General features: G+C 36.2%; 1 pseudogene; it reads right to left on the minus strand.

The window, feature by feature from the left end:
* Window positions 1-1,701: 1,701 nt before the first annotated feature.
* Window positions 1,702-3,746, minus strand: LOC149251321 (uncharacterized; annotated as a pseudogene).
* Window positions 3,747-17,190: the final 13,444 nt, after the last annotated feature.

Below are 17,190 nucleotides of genomic sequence, written 5' to 3' on the forward strand. Positions count from 1 at the left end.
GTAAGAGTTGCTCTTATGCGGTTGAAGATCAAATTTATACTTCCACTATCACTGGTCCAATTTTTCCCGTGTGACGGGATGATTGTGGCCACTGTGGGTAGTCAACAGAAGATTATGCGATGGCTCATAACAGATATGATCATCAAAAGGGTTGCAATTATGGATATTCGAGGGCCTGGGTTATTAGGGTCAGATCGGGCCCATAACAGTGACCAAACACCACAATTCTGAATTGGAAAACATACGCTGGTGCATTGTGAAGCGCGGGGGTTGGACCATCGTTTATATATATGTTGGAGAAGGTTGAAGGGCCTGCATGGGGCAATACGAACTACACACCAGATATGAAATTTTGGGTCCTCATCGAAGGCCATCATTGAATTTATCACATTTATCACATCTACAAGGAGCAAACCAGATCTATGCTACAAATAATTTTGTTTATATATATATGCTCGAGAAGGTTGAAGGGCCGCATGGGAAATAAGAACTAGGTACCAGACATAAAATTTCGGGTCCTCATCGAAGGCCATCATTGAATTTATCACATCCACAAGGAGTAAACCAGATCTACGCTACATGTTAGTTTGTTTATATATATATATATATATATGCTGGAGAAGGTTGAAGGGCCTGCATGGGGAATAAGAACTGCAGGGAGAATAAGAACTAGGCACAGACATTAAATTTCGAGTCCTCATCGAATGCCATCATTGAATTTATCACATCCACAAGGAGTAAACCAGATCTACGTTACAGATAAGTTAGTCATTCCAGGAGCTCTCGATACGAGATATCATACCAGATGTGCAATTGATTGGCTAGATCCATTAAGAGCGTGCAACACCTATATAATCATAATCACACCAGACCATTATGGTAGCTTCAGATCGGCAATCTGTTATCTCAACAATTATTCAAGCATGTTTCTGATTATGTTAATGGCAATGATAATTTACAATTCTAGCCCTTAACGATTTACTTAAATAATTAATGCCATCTCCACTCAATAATTTACTTTAAAAAAAATTGCTGACCAAATCATTGATCAACGTATGGTATCTTCTCTGATTCGATCGATTCAATCTGAGCGGGCAAAAATGAAATTTGTTTCACAGCTTTCCGGAGAATTTGAAGAAAGTAAGAAAGTGGATTCCTCATGCGGATGGCGGGTGTGGCAAAACATCTAACTAAATTTAAAACCATAAATTCCATACGAACAGAAAAGCAAAATAGACCTTAAAATTGGAAAGGTCTTAGAAGGGTTTTAGGAAAGGAGAGGAACAGAGTTAGACCGTCAATGGCGATGGCGGGACTGGCAAAGCGTCTGGGAGAAAAAGCCTTCAATGACAGAGGAGAAGCAGTATTAGGAGTTATAAATAGTTTCTCAGGTGTTCAAGCGGCCGCTTTCCAGGACATTCGAGAGCGAATCGACTTAGTTGATATGGTCCTCGATATCCGAGACACCCGAGTACCCTTTACTCTCTGCATTACATCAGTGATTACATTCCATTATAATTGTTTCTACTTACATCCTTAGATTTAACTTATACGATTCAGAATATGAATTTTATTACTAGTGAGAATTATTTGTGATATTTTTGGAAATGAATCCAAATTTACAGTTTATTCAGGCAGCTCAAAGCCTAAAACGAGTTGTATGAATTATTAGGGAGGCATGCTTCACTATTATGTATAACATTATTTGTTGTCCGTGTAACGGAGTCCACTGAGTTCAGAAAATGCAAACATGCATGACTTCATATCAAGAAAGAAGCGTCTGGTTCTTCTAAATAAAATGGACCTAGCGGATCGCACTGTAATGCGTGTAAGATATCTCCCCACTTCCAAGGTTTTTGGCAATTTCAGCTATCTACCCACTTCCAAGGTTTCTGGCAATTTCAGCCCCTCTTGTGCAGCAAACGTTTAATTTTTTATTTCTGAATGCGGCTTTGGACATTGGTGAAATGATTTATATCGATCTCATGACTCTCCCCTAATTAGAAGTTGCAACTGTACTATGAAGATGTTTTCTGACAGTTCAGTCAATAAGAAAGCAATGAGCCGAGGCGTGAAAAGGCGTATTCTTAGGGTAAGGATTCAGAAAGTTGCCACAACTTTGATTTTTCCACACATAATGTAGATTAATCTTATCTCAGATTCATTAAGCAACAAGAAAGATTAAAAAGGGATAGAGATCCAAATATCTTAGGTGTTTAAAAGATCCCATTTTAAGATGGATTTTAAATAGGCAATTGCATAATTAAAATAAAATAAAACTGTCTAATAATCTATGTTTTTGTTATATAATTTCCTTTCACATTATATAATCTTTATTTATTTCACAGAGAAATATATTCCTCCCTTCCCTGGTTTCCTTCCTAGATGGAGTAGGATAGTAACCACCAACGAGAATACTGGTTGGTATCTCCAACATACTCAATGGAAGTAATCCGAAGACCTCTGAGAGCTTTCACACAGGAGCACCCTACGAAGCATTTAGCAATGGAGCTAATCCTTGAGCCTATAATCTCTTTATATATGTATGTATTTATTTTATATTTTATATTTATGTATGTATGTAATTGTTACCTTGTGATGAATGGTATCCCATGCTTGCAAACAAATTTATAAAAGAAACCCTTAAAACAATCTATTCCTATAAAACAATCTATACACTTAGTAGTCAACCAGATAAAAACCACACAATCTCAGTGAACAAATCTTAAAAAGGAAAACCAAAAGAGAGAACTAGTGTTGTCATCTTGCACCTCATAGTGAACAGGTACTACAACTTGCGTTTCATAGTGGTTGGTTACATTACAGTGGTATCAGAGCTAATGATTATGCGAGCTTGTTGATTAAGAGGATTGAATTTTTCCAAAGTACAGTGCATATATCACCTACAGGAGATAGAGAAGAAGGGGAGGTGATCATTTCCCTACCAAAACATATTCATAAGAAGGGGACAACATGGGAGACATACATGAGAATAAAGGAACAACACTTTGCATATACTCAATGATCTCAATTTGGCGAAACAAAAATTTGATATAATTGAGGAAGGTTTCCTACATGTACACCATTTCCTCAACAAAACTTTAGGTGTGGTGTGCATTCCCTCCAGGTTTAGATTGTCATTCAAGAATCTGATAATCAATTGCATGAGGAGACAAAAGAGTCCACAACTTGTTCGCAAGAAGTTGTTGTTCATATTGCCATCCATAACCGGGACAATAATACAATACCCTAAATTAAAAGCTACAAACGCCATAGTCAATAGAGGTAGTAGAAATTGGTTCTCTTGTTCACCATATTCACCATCTCGTACACTACTTCTGAAATTGCCATCGTCATCACCATCACTACCCTTACCACCTTTTGCTTGCTCGCTTGTGCTCTCTCTAATCCTTTCCGCAAGGCCATTCAACATACTCTTGGCCCAGGGACTATACAGAGCTTGGTTTCAAACTTTAACTTCCTGCTTCTCTTTCTAAAGGACTACCTAGAAAGGGGCAATTGTCATCCCAAAAGCAAACAATACAAGATGAATGTGCTAATAATTTCCCAAGGCCTAACCCTAGCCTTGCAATATCGACATTAGGACTCAATCCATGGTTAATCTCATCCCAAGTGGATTGGTATAGAAAAGGTTGCAGTGCCATACTAGAGAAACTAGGGTTTGCAAAATGGGTATGGACATTTTTGCGCCACCAGTAAATGCTTCCACTGCTATACTGAGCCATTGTTGTCACTAGCTTATCCTCAAGTCGATTTAGACGTTCTATCTCATGGTGTGATATTTAGATTGTGGAGAATTTGATCGCACCAAACATGTATGTATTCTATTTTGTTGCCATATATATGTACATCTTCCAATGCATGTCTGGAAATTATGTGACAACTCTTTGAATATAGAGTAATATTATTGCAATGCCCCCTTACCTTTGCCTTCAGTTTTTTATATCTGTGGTGCTCAAAGCAAATCAGAGTAGAGGAGACTACATAAAACCATGCCCTTGGGATTGCAAATTGTCATGAATTAATATTTACTTTTCCACACAGCTGATGCTACGACTCCCTTCAACTTGAATATGGAGAATGATCATTCTCACTTCCTTACACTTGTTCCAGAATAAGATAAAACAAAAATTCAAAAGCAGTTGTGTATAATAATGGTGCTAGAGCCAATGGATCTTTACGTAATGCACGCTTGAATTCTCAGATCTGCAGATAAACTAGTTCCAGGGAAAATACACAGATTTGTTTGATGGAAGATCATTCCACCAAGACACACTCCACTGCCTCATCTCACTTCTTTGATACCATGTTGAAAAACCTTTTTTGATCTACAGATACTTGTGATATTATTTACCATTCGTTTAGCTTATTCAATTTTCATCAAGTAATTATACATCATAAATTTAACCAATACTATTATAGCTATAGTCTAAGAGATTTTACTTGAAACATAGGAACACGTACATGGGAACAAAGGCAAATTTCACTGTAGTTGCTGCAACTAGAGCTTACATAGTTGTGATAACACAGGTACAACTCCTTTTCGTCCTGATTTGTCCTAGTGATTTGGATTTTCTAGCCAAATTTTGGTATTTTGACTTGCACATTTCTTGCTCAAATTTATACATAAACACTATGTTATGTGGTGGTTTATTTTGTTTTGGAAAGCCACTAGACACAGCTTTTGCTCGGATGTAAACTAGCACATTTGGGAAATCAAAGGGACTTTGGAAAACTCTTACTGAGGGTTCTTGGAAAGAGGCATTCGATGGACTTGGTGTGTCTTTACTCCTGATATCAAATCTTGCTATATAAGTACTATTAACACCACACTTTCTATTCAGTTTCTAAGTTAAAACTTTGGATTCTGCATTTGTATATCCTTTATCCGTTCTATTTTACATGTTTAGCTTTGATTGATATGTTCTTTGTTTGCTAATGGTTTGTTTTATTTCTTACTTGGTCCCAAAAAATGCATAATTGAAACTAAACTGTGAAAAATATATAAATCCATAAAAAACCCTTTAACTACATTTCATCATGATAAAAGCCTATGACTTTGCTAAAATAGGTCTGCAACTTTAACAACAGAAAAGCTAGAGACTCATTGTAGGTTGAACATGGATTTACGAATTATATAGCATCAAATCAACACCTCTGAGTAAATGCAGATGCAACATAACAAAATACTAACATTTTGTTGTACAGTAAGTCATTTTCCTTTCAATCTCAGGGTTTGAAACAATTTATTTTCCCATTGAGATGAATTTTCTTAAAACCATGCAGTAAATTTTGTCTTATCTATGGCAAATATTTATACTGTGTTTGACTTAACAATGTGTCTTCCCATGCTAGTCACTCTTTTAAGGATTCAATTTATCACTGTGGTAATATTTTTTTGATCAGTTGCTTCATATCCTTTGTTAGATTTTCTACCTTGTTTAACTTTGACAGTCTTCTCCACAGTACCAGGGTGCACTTAATTGGAAGGTACAACAATAGTAAGGGTGTACTTTTTGCAGGTCCATACAACAGTAATAATGGCAACAATTTTTCATGGTTTCTGTGCACATTATAGTATGAGGGAGGTGTTGTTATGTAAGAGAGTAGACGATATATTTCTAGTTTTTCTACCCTCAATTAATTTCAGTTTGCATGTTGTTTAAGATTAAGAAATTCCATTTTTTCCTCAGTTCAATTGAGTTTGTAGTTCAGATTCAGTTCAGTTCAGTTCTGCATGCATGATCTAATATTTGGAGGGCACAAAACCCTAGATAATTAGAGTGCTTTTGCATGATAATGTTCCAATTTAGGTAGGGGGCACAATTCTCAAGGAAGGGGATGCATGCTTCTGTTTGTCTTCCAGTTGAGATGCACTTACTTGGCACACTTATCCATGCAACATGGGTACACTAGATGATTGAACTTAGGCTAGTGTTTGACTGAGTCACCTTGAGTGCTTCATGCATGTGACCAAATACTTTGTATCTTTTCTCATCTTCCTATTCTATAAAGGAGATGTAGTGAACACTTCCGTGTTGGTTAGCAAGATTTTGCTTTTGAGGTATTGCATTGTATTTTATTTTCTCTGCATTCAATAGAAGATAAATGTGATTGAGATTTCAAATCTGTGTACATGCTCTTATTATTTTTCTGTAGTGTGTTTTTGTAGATTCTAGTATACCCATTAAGGGATTTAAATTACCTAGGATCTTAGGAATATTATTTTACTGCAAAATTTACTTACTATTGTCTGAATTACATGGTATTGGAGAACTTTCATTGAAACTAACAGGAAGTTGTGCATGGATAGGATTGCATCTTGTTAGAGGGAGTTGTTGAAGGGTTTCAAGGGTGGGATGCCCGAGTTTCAGCAAGTGAAGCAGATTTCGATTGGTTAAAGGTTGTGGCCCATGGGGTGTGATGTCCCAATTGCTCTAGGGATTGGAGTGTTATTTTGCGTGTTTGCGAAAGGTGGCCTCCACCTATAAGAGGTTGTAGGTTTGATTCTTAGTTCTTGATATGTTTTCATGTTTGTTTAAAGAGTTGTAATCACAAGTAGTTAGGGTCTTTAGGATTGTCACATGTTGGAGGGAACTTCCAACTCTATTATAGTTTAGGATGAAACATCTCTTGGAAGAGGTTGAATTGTGGTACCTCGTGGAGAAGGAGATTTTACTTTCAACAGATACCAAGGAGTTGGCTGAGCATGATTAGAAATTGGTTGAACTGGAATGAATAGTTTTGGATTTGGTGAAGGATCGTCTAACCCATTTCATTGTAGAGAAAAATATTCATATGGAAATGCATATTACCTTGATTACATTGAATTGGAGAGAGAACATGTCTAGGAGAATTCTCTTAATGAAGAAATCATCCATTACTTGCATGAGCAACACTACTACAATAGTTATCTATTTGATAAAGATCAAGAGTGGAGAGATCAACGAGCTACACTTGATGACAAGGAGAATGGACTAATTTGGATCAGTTTGAATGGCTTTGGTCCATCTTGGCACCATTTTGTACAATTTGTATGTGCTTGTGAGAAGCTACCCTCAATTAAAAGTTTGTGGGATGCATTTATCGGGGAGGAAATGAGATTAGAGATGGTTTTAGCCAGTGATGAGGATGTACCAGAGCTAGACCTCATTGGGAGGGTGAGGAAAGGAGGAAATAAAATAGGATTTGTGAAGGGTTAGAAGAAGAAGGAAGATTCAAGCTATTCTAACCATCAGAAGAGTAATTTGAGCCATATCAAGTGCAATAAGCATGACCAATATGCTTCTCAGTATCTTGAGAAGTAGGGGAAGGGTAAGCAACAATAACAATAAAATAGTTTGCAAGAATTGTAGAAGCTTCGAGTATGGACGACCACTATGCTTCTTAGTGTTCTAAGAAGAATGGGAAGGGTAAGAAACAACATCAATACAAACAGTTTCCAGGAATTCCATAATCTTCAGGTTCATACAAGTTCATTGGCAGGTGTGGTACAACCATTGCTGTGGTGTCATGTATTTCCACCAACACCATTTCAAGTGTTTGTGGTATGTTGAGAAGTGGAGCCTCAAGACATGACAGTAAACAAAATAACTTTTTTCAATTGTCCAGATGAGTATACCTCATCACTTCTAGTCAATGTTATCTGCCTTTAGGACAAACTAAACATAGCACTCCACATGAGGTACATGATGCTATTTGCCTTTAGGAAAATGTAAATAGAGCACTGCACACGAGATCCAGGTATATTTAAATTTTACAACACTTGCACACACAATTAACCTACATGATTTGGACACTACCTCTTAAATGATCCTTAATAACCTGCAAGCTATTTCTTATAAACATATATTTGGATGTGAGTAGAATTCATCTTACATATACATTTAGTGAAGGCAACAATATTACTAGGAGTCATCAAGGCCAACTATATGGTTGAAGATATATTTGTTGGCCTTGATGACTCCTAGTAATATTGATTTTGTATTGGAGTTTCTAAAATACATAAGAATTATATATGGTGTATTGGCATTTGAAAAATACACATGATGTCACAAGTAATACTAATAATCAACTTCCCTAATGACTAGGAGGTCTTAAAACTCCACTAGTGGTTTTTGCACTAAATGTGGGATCATTTATTGATAAAAGTGGGATCTTAGGGAGGCTTGTGTGGAAGTTGTCTGTAAAGAGAACCCAAATTTAGAATTAAAACTTTGGCACAAGTGCACTCTAACAAAACTAAACAAGTTTCTCTTTATGCTTTCAAGGTAGTCCATGACACCTCTACAGATTGGTAATTACTGATTGTACATTCTAGTCTCATTGGCATATTTTTTTTGTCATTTGTTGGACATCAATAAAATTACCTTTCTCTGCTTACTGCAATTTAAAAATGTTAAACAACTGTAGTTTGATATGAATGCTTTGAATTAAGGTCTCCATGTTGTGGAACCTATTATGTTTTTCTCTTAAATAAGATAAATGACCATCAATGAATTCCTTGTCCAGAGTTTAGTTCTCCTACGACTGCAGTCCTTCCTTTCAAAGAGTATATGTTGTCCTATTAAGTTCTCCAGACACATGAGAGGTTATTATCATCTAGAACTGCTTAGAGAGGTCTTTCATCTGAGTAGCTAAGGGAGACAAGGAAGTATCCTGAATCTGACCTTGTGCATTCATCCAATTAACATCCAGTGCTGTGTGCCCAAAGACCTATAGATGACCAATATCCTTGTCAAAGGAAGATGATAATAAGGAAAACAGAGCCTTCAACTTCGCCAAGTTATTTTTATCTTTTTCCATGTTTTTCTTAGTTTGGAAATAGTGAGTGTCACAACAATAAAGCACAAATGCATGACTACAAATCTGATGAGAGTCTTGGCAAGAAATTCTACATGTAGTAAATTTTTTGTTTGCGTTTCAGCTGTATTGCTTTTAAGTTATCAAACTACAGTGTTATCAAAGGAAAATAGATACATGTGTTGATGATAATTATCACAATTGTAGGATATTCAACAATAAAAGTTTAAAACCATTTTTATGTGGACTGTGTTCATTTAGTCTCATTTGTGTTATTGTTTTCCATCATATAGAGTCATCTTGGTCTTGCTGCTAGAGTTTACCTCTATCAGAATCTTGACAAAAATGACTTATTTAAACTTTCATGCTCACATATATCTAAATTTAATAGCCAATCAAATTGCGAGTTGTAGGATGGTATAATGAATCAGTCATCTCTCAAGGAGGCCACACAGTTATGTTAATGACAAGGTTATCATGCTTCAGTCAATGAGAAAGTTCAATATGCCACAAAGTTCATATATGAGCCTTCCAAATAATAATAACCAAGTTTTCATAGTTACTGCAGCTTTCCCCAACAAGAATATACTATAATTTCACTGCAACAATGACCTTCAAGGAGGCCGAGAGATTGTGTAAAATGACCATCAAGTGCCAAGTGTTGACTAATTCCTTTGCTTAGATTATCGATAACATTGTTTTAGGGATACCTACAACATAACCATAATATGTCTTTTGAGATCAATATGATCCTTCTTTAACTTTTCTCTTACGCAATCCATCGGCTTTATTTTTGCAGCAAGTTAGATGATTCGATCCTTCAAGTAAGGCATCATAGTGACTTGACCCTATCACAAAAAATTTCTATCTTCAAAGAAAAATATCCTTCCAAAACCAAAGGCATTGATAGAGAGAATAGGTGTTGAACAATTTATACTAATCAATGATCATGGCGATCATGTTCAGAATTTGATGGAGGAATTTTAGATTTCGGGACCCTTCTAAAATATGTTTTGGTCTAGGATTTTGTACACTTGATCGATGTTCAGGATTGTAACTTCTTAGGAAAGAATCTCAGCTTCAAAAGTAATGATAGAATGAATGCAAACCTATACTTGTTATTTGAAGTATTCGATATATCTTAGATAGATATATCCAGGAAGAATTCCCATACGAAACAAGTCAAAACCCATATATAAGATTGTCCTTAACCATAGCGAAACACTGTTCCAAACTCAGACCTGTTATGACAAACCCCTAACCAAAACAGTCCCAACAATAACCAGAATTTATCCTCCTTAATCTTCACTACCACAGAGATATCTTTTTCTTTTGATTGATGTGTCCCAAATGAGAGAGAATGCTCCTCTATATATACAATTCAGTGGAGTTGAGGGGACGTGACTTTTGATCTTCTTAAGCCGACATATAGTTGAGGCCGACCTAAATAATTTACATGAGAGAAACATAAATTCAAAATTCCACTTCTACTTATCCAAATTTGACGATCTTTAGATCGATTTTGGTCCTCTTGAAAAGAGGAATTCAATGCCACAATTCAATTCCCCAAAGGTGTTGTTTAAAGTGGAATTTGGCCCTAGTTTCCATTTTAAACAAAAATAACCATGAATATTTTTTTCTAGCATTTTGGGCTGAATTCACAATAGTATGCTAAAAAGTGTCATTTCAATGTTTGGAAATTAGGATATATAAATGTGAGATATATACTCTACATCTTTGGGTTATCTCCTTTTCAAATCTGAGTTTTTTAGGCTACATGTTAATTGTTTGGACTTTTAACTTTGAAGAAATCCCTGAATGGACTTTGTAAATACTCGAACGAATGGACTTTATAAGGAAGTGGTACCATAAATTGTGTTATTTCAAAGATTTGTGATCTGAAATGATCATATGTTAAAATTTAAGTAGAATAGATTATGCCAACAGTGAAATGAATGTTAACTTAAAGTGCTGAAACTGTGAGAACTGCTTGAGAAGAAAGACTTTACGACAGATGATAAACATAAGCAAGATGCAAAAAAGAAGTGAAAACAGCAAATACACAATGATACCAGACAACAAGATTGATTATGGAGTTCTTCCCCGATGGACTACATCTCCGGGTCTGCTTTCAAGATGGGAGACCACTTTATTAGGATTGAATTCGAGGAGGTTGATTACACAAAAGATTGACCAAACTGAATGTGCATGCAGACAATTCTGGTCACTGTCATAAGAAAGATCTCTGAACCAACTTTCCAATGCCTATCTTGGTTTCCGATTCTGACTCCTGATGCCCCTATTACACTGAAAACAAAATCGCCTATATCCTCCAGTACCTGCTCATAAAACTCAAAACCACTCCTCCCCTCTTCAATGAGAAAAATTGACTTTTATAATCATTCAAATTCACTCTCACCTCCTTAGGTTGAGTTTAGGATGAATGAGCTGCAATTAGGGTTCATATGCCCTTGGTCTTGTTATGATTTTCCACCTAGGGATAACATGCATGGTTTTCGAATTAGTTTCAATGTCAAAAACAACCAAAAATCCAAAATAGACCTTATAATAAATAAGAACCGTTAGTCGTTTGCTAACCGGGTAGAGGAAGGGATGCAGTTAACATGAGACGAGCCACATCTAGCCACAGGCTGCCACCCGGCGATGATCTCTGACAGTTCCAACTTGCGGTGCTCCAACGGTTATATGTGACAGCTTTTGGTGCAGTTACGGCTTACCTCTGGCGGTTCCGACTTGCAGTATAAACTACTGCGGTAACTGTTTCATATAACCTCCCAACTGCTCACATGTCCTACGGTCCCGCAGTGGTCTCCAAGCCCGACGGTTAGGACTGCTAGCCGCTATGTTACCTCTGCCTGCTCACATGAACTCGTGACCGCTGCGGTCTTCTCTCACACGGTTAGAGATCTAATATATGTTTTATGCAATGTTTTTTTAATGTGTAATGCTTTTTAATAGCCCGAATGGGTTTCAGCTTAGGGTTAGGTATTTGATTTGTATTGTAATGGTTTTAGAACTTAGGTTTATGGTTTTTAGTGTATTTTTAATACATAGGTTAGGTCATTTTAATGCATGGTTTGCACCTTAGCTTTTTAGGGCTAGGTCTTAGCATAGGTTTTAGTATAATGGGTTTAGGTCTTAGGTTAGGGTTTGCTATTAACATCATTTTGTTCTAAAATAACCGATTTACAACCAAATGTCACAAAGAAACATTAGCAACAAACATCACATGATGACAAAACCTGTCGACAACCAAAACCTACGAGGTAGTCGACAAACCCATTTCGGCGATCAAATCTTGGCGAAACTGATGACAATCACATGTTGACAACTAGGTATCAAACCATATCACCATGAAAACCATATACATTACCGGACAACCTGAACCATAAACATCACTATCGAAGCTGATGACATCGGACGCTAAGTGTTGACGACGAAACTGAACCTGTGCAACTGATCTGACAAGATCCTCCCGGGTTAATCCTCTCCAATTGAAAGCTTTTGGACCACAAAATTTTGACTAGACATATAGTAAATGAGGGTAGAGCTCCCTCACTCTCCATCTTGTCCTGAAGATGTACCAATACATTTGATCAAACGCCTGAAAGTGATGACCTTGATGATGTTGATCATGGCACATTTTGAATCAATGACCTGTTCCATCCATCTGCAATATGAACAACTTGAGAAGATGGTTAAACAACTTGTTATGAGCATGGCAATTGACTTCTTTCCATGAAATACCATGAGTTAGTGACTCATACACATCTTTGAAAATAGTCTCTACAAGATATTGTTCAATACTACTGACATGTATTAACAATCTATATTGCGGAATGACAGAGACAATCAAAGACATTTTTGACATCCTACCAACTACTTGACTTGTGATACTTTCCTGATTCTTGATTACTAAGTGAAGTTGCTGCAAGAAACCCATCAAACTGTAATATGAAAACTACTACACTTGGTTTGATTTTGAAAGTATTGAAGTGGCTGTTGATTTGTTTGAATCATTATTTCCTTATTCATTAAATGATGTTTCCATTGATTAGCACTTTCCCCTGATGCATAAGTTTCCCTTAGATGTATTGAATACTTTGACACTGCTTTAGAAAAGGCTTTGATATGAAAACAAATAGGCTTCCTCTCCACTTGAAAAGAGGCTTCCAAACTGTTTGAAACATGAAATGGTGACACAATACAAGAGAAATTTAACACTGACTTTCCCCAATACTGACCTGCATCCCTGTAACTGTTAACTTCCAAACTTGGACTGAATTGATTCATTCTGACATTAGGAAGAGGAGCTTTAGGCATCAACTGTAATTCATGTTGTATTCCCTGCTTATGAGTAAGATGTTTGGTTTCTTTAAATAGAACTGGAAAAGTTTCTACCTCTTTGATCAAACTATCTTTAAGCTGAGACTCATAACTTGAACAAACATCTTGTCGATTCTTATGTTGTTCCTTTACACACATGATTACAAATATTTTATTTGAACTTATTAATCGCTTCATCTGATTAGCAACAACTAAATTCAAGTGATTTTTACTTTGATGTGCCCTGACAATAAATTCAACCCCATCTTTCTTAAGGTGATATTTATGTTGTCTTCTATAAAACACTGCATCACGATCATAAAGATAAGGACTTCCTAAGACAACTCCACATATGTCTATTGGAACCACATCTAATTCCACTTCATCAATGTAATTAGCTGTAATGGAAAATATTAATCGACATTGTTTTGTGACTTTTATCTGAGTTGATTTATTTAGCCATCCTAATGGGTAAGGTCTTGGATGATTCTGTGTCTCCAAACCCAAGTTATTAACTAAGCATTCAAATATTAAATTTGCCTGTGATCCACTGTCAAACATTGTATCTATCTTTGTGTGCTTAGAAGTTATCCTTATGTTAAATAATTCAACTCTTTTATCCTCATTTGAAGGATTCATGTTTGATGAAGATGAAATAGTATTCAAACTTGAACCAGTGTCAGAAGTTTTACTTGTCGAAACTATGGCAGTTATCCTCCTTTCATCACCTGAATCAGAACCTAGATCTTGCTGGACTGCTGCAATTGCCTTCTTGTCATCCTTCTCTTTAAGTAAATTTTTGGGCTTAAGTTCTGGATGAAGTCTCCAACACTTAGATTCATCATGACCGATTCCCTAGAAATGAGAACAAGTAGGTCTTTCCTTATGAGCTGTCACCGATTTCTTTCTCTTCGAATTGTTCGTCCCTTTATCATCATTGGAATCCTTAATTTCCAACTCTTTGGATGATTGTCATGAAAACTTGAATGGTCTGCCACCTAATTCTATATGTATGGCTTGAACACACACTTCCTCAAAATCATTAGGATTAAACATCAATAATGTATGCTGCAAATATGAATGTAAACTGCCGATGTACTTTAATAAAGTTTCACGTGTATCCAATGAAATACCAAGCACAAATGAATTTTATTTTATTTATTTATTATTTTATTTTTTTTTATTTTTTTCTGAATTCTTGAGTAAACTCTTGAACACTTTTCCCTTTACCTTGCCTCAAATGCTGCCAATCAATAACAACTCGCTGCATGTATGCCAAAGGGAATTGTTCCCTAAGAGCTTTTAAAAACTTAGACCATGAAGAGATGACTTTACCTTTCTGCTTTACATCTATTTGAGTTTTACTTTCCCCACCAAATTAAAGCTGTTCCCCCCATTCTAAGTGTAGCTAACTGAATTTTCGTTTTATCATCATAAATTTTCTGAATATGACAATACACTTCTAATTGCTTAATCCAATTATCTAGATTTTCAGGATTCATTTCGTCATCATAAAAAGGTAACTCAAATTTTACATCAAGTTTTAAAAGAGATGTTTTATTAGGTTTCTTTTCTGTTTCAGATTCTGCACTGGAAGAAGAAGAAGAATAATATGACGATGAAGATGATGGAGGTGAAGGTGTTTTATCAACCTTGCCTTTAAATTTGTCCTTCTTCAATGTCTTTGAAGAAGAAGCTGCATCTCTCACCTTCTTATCTTCGTAAACTTATCCCAACATCTGCTGCATAGTCAAGAATGGTTTCTGAAACTGTTCATCACTCATCTTAGTTTTTGGTGTTTCACCTGCATCAGATCCTATCATGGTCGACTTATGAGCGACTCTTCACTTTCCAATTTCTGGATTAATCTCCTTGAGGATTCCTTCTCCACGTTGCAACTTTGAATTGGTTAACATTCACTGACAAATTCTATAAACGCAACTTGCTCTGATACCAAATTATATGATTGGAAATGATCATATGTTGAAACTGAAGTAGAATTGATTATGCCAACAGTGAAATAAATGTTAACTTAAAGTGTTGAAACCGTGAGAACTGCTTGAGAAGAAAGACTTTACGACAGATGATAAACATAAGCAAGATGAAAAATAGAAGTGAAAACAAAAAATACACAGTGATGCTAGACATAAATATTGATTACGGAGTTCGTCCCTGATGGACTACGTCTCTGGGTCCACTTTCAAGATAGGCGGCCGCTTTATTAGGATTGAATCCGAGGAGGTCGATTACACAAAAAATTGACCAAACGGAATGTGCATGCAGGCACTTCTGGTCACTTTCATAAGGAATCTCCCTGAACCAACTTTCCAACGCCTATCTTGGTTTAAAATTCCAAATCTCGATGCCTTGTTACACTGAAAACAAAATCGCCTATATCCTCCAGAACCTGCACATAAAACTCAAAACAACTCCGCCCCTCTTCAATGAGAAAAACTGCCTTTTATAATCCTTCAGATTCACTCTAACCTACTTAGGTTGAGATCGGAATGAATGAACTACAATAAGGTTCATATGCCCTCGGTCTAGTTATGATTTTCCACCTACAAATAAAATGCATGGTCTTCAAATAGTTTCAATGTAAAAAACAACTAAAAACCCAAAATATACCTTATAATAAATCAGAACCGTTAGCTGTTTACTAACCGAGCGGAGGAAGTCAAGCAGTTAACATATGGCCAGCCACGGTCAAACCGCAGGCTGCCACCTGGCGATGATCTTCGACGATTCCAGCTTGCGGTGATTTGATGGTTATATGTAACAACTTTTGGTGCAGTTACGACTTACCTCTGGTGGTTCCGACTTGCGGTCTCCAAGCCTGATGGTTAGGAATGCTAGCCACTATGTTACCTTTGCCTGCTCACATGAACTCGTAACCGCTGCGGTCTTCTCCCGCGCGGTTAGAGCTCTGATATATGTTTTATGCAATTTTTTTTTAATGTGTAATGTTTTTTAATAGCCTGAATGGGTTTTAGCTTAGGGTTAGGTATTTGATTTGTATTGTAATGGTCTTAGAACTTAGGTTTATGGTTTTTAATGTATTTTTAATACATAGCTTTTTAGGGCTAGGTCTTAGCATAGGTTTTTGTATAATGGGTTTAGGTCTTAGGTTAGGGTTTGTTATTAACATCATTTTGTTCTAAAATAACCCATTTACAACCAAATGTCATAAAGCAACATTAGCAACAAACATCACATGATGAAAAAACCCGTTTAGAACCAAAACCTGCGAGGCGGTCGACAAACCCATTTCGACGATCAAATCCTAGTGGAACTGACGATAATCACATGTCGAAAACCATGTATCAATCCATATCACCATGAAAACCATATACATTACTGGACAACTTGAACTATAAACATCACCGTCGAAGCTGACGACACCGGACACTGAGTGCTGACGACGAAACTGAACCTGTGCAACTGATCTGACAAGATCCTCCTGGATCAATTTGACTTCCATATTTTCACAAAATACAATGTCCTCAATAAATACTTATATGTATAGATACTTATGTTTAGGATTATATGTGTTGGATCGGTTCCTTTGTGTTTTACTATAATCTTGATGTTGACAAGCTTTAGTTTACTTTTTTCATCAATTTATCATAGAATATGCAAAAGGAAATGATTGTCAAAATGTGGCAAAATTTACATTTCTCCTGATTTATTTTTATTTTTATTTTTATTGTTCATGACAGGATAATCATGTTGTAGGAATGAGTTATCCTACAGTCTGTTTCAATTTGTGGATTTATTTTTTCCTCCCATTTTTTTACAAGGATGTAGATTTCATTTTCATGTTGATGGCTTTTTCATGTATTGTATCTATCCCCAAATGTTGGTAATGGAGCGGATCTTGAGAAGTAGTCATGGACATAGACTCTACCAGAGGTTTATTTTACAATACCACTTCGACCTGGTATCAGAAAAAGTTTAATGGTCTGTGACACAAAGAAGAGTTATTTAACGAAAGGGTTGAAAGGGCAACCTCATGTCTTA

Source organism: Pinus tabuliformis, chromosome 7, assembly GCF_031772625.1.
Source record: "Pinus tabuliformis cultivar Carrire ecotype Pingquan chromosome 7, CPIR1, whole genome shotgun sequence".
NCBI classification, from domain to species: Eukaryota; Viridiplantae; Streptophyta; class Pinopsida; order Pinales; family Pinaceae; genus Pinus; species Pinus tabuliformis.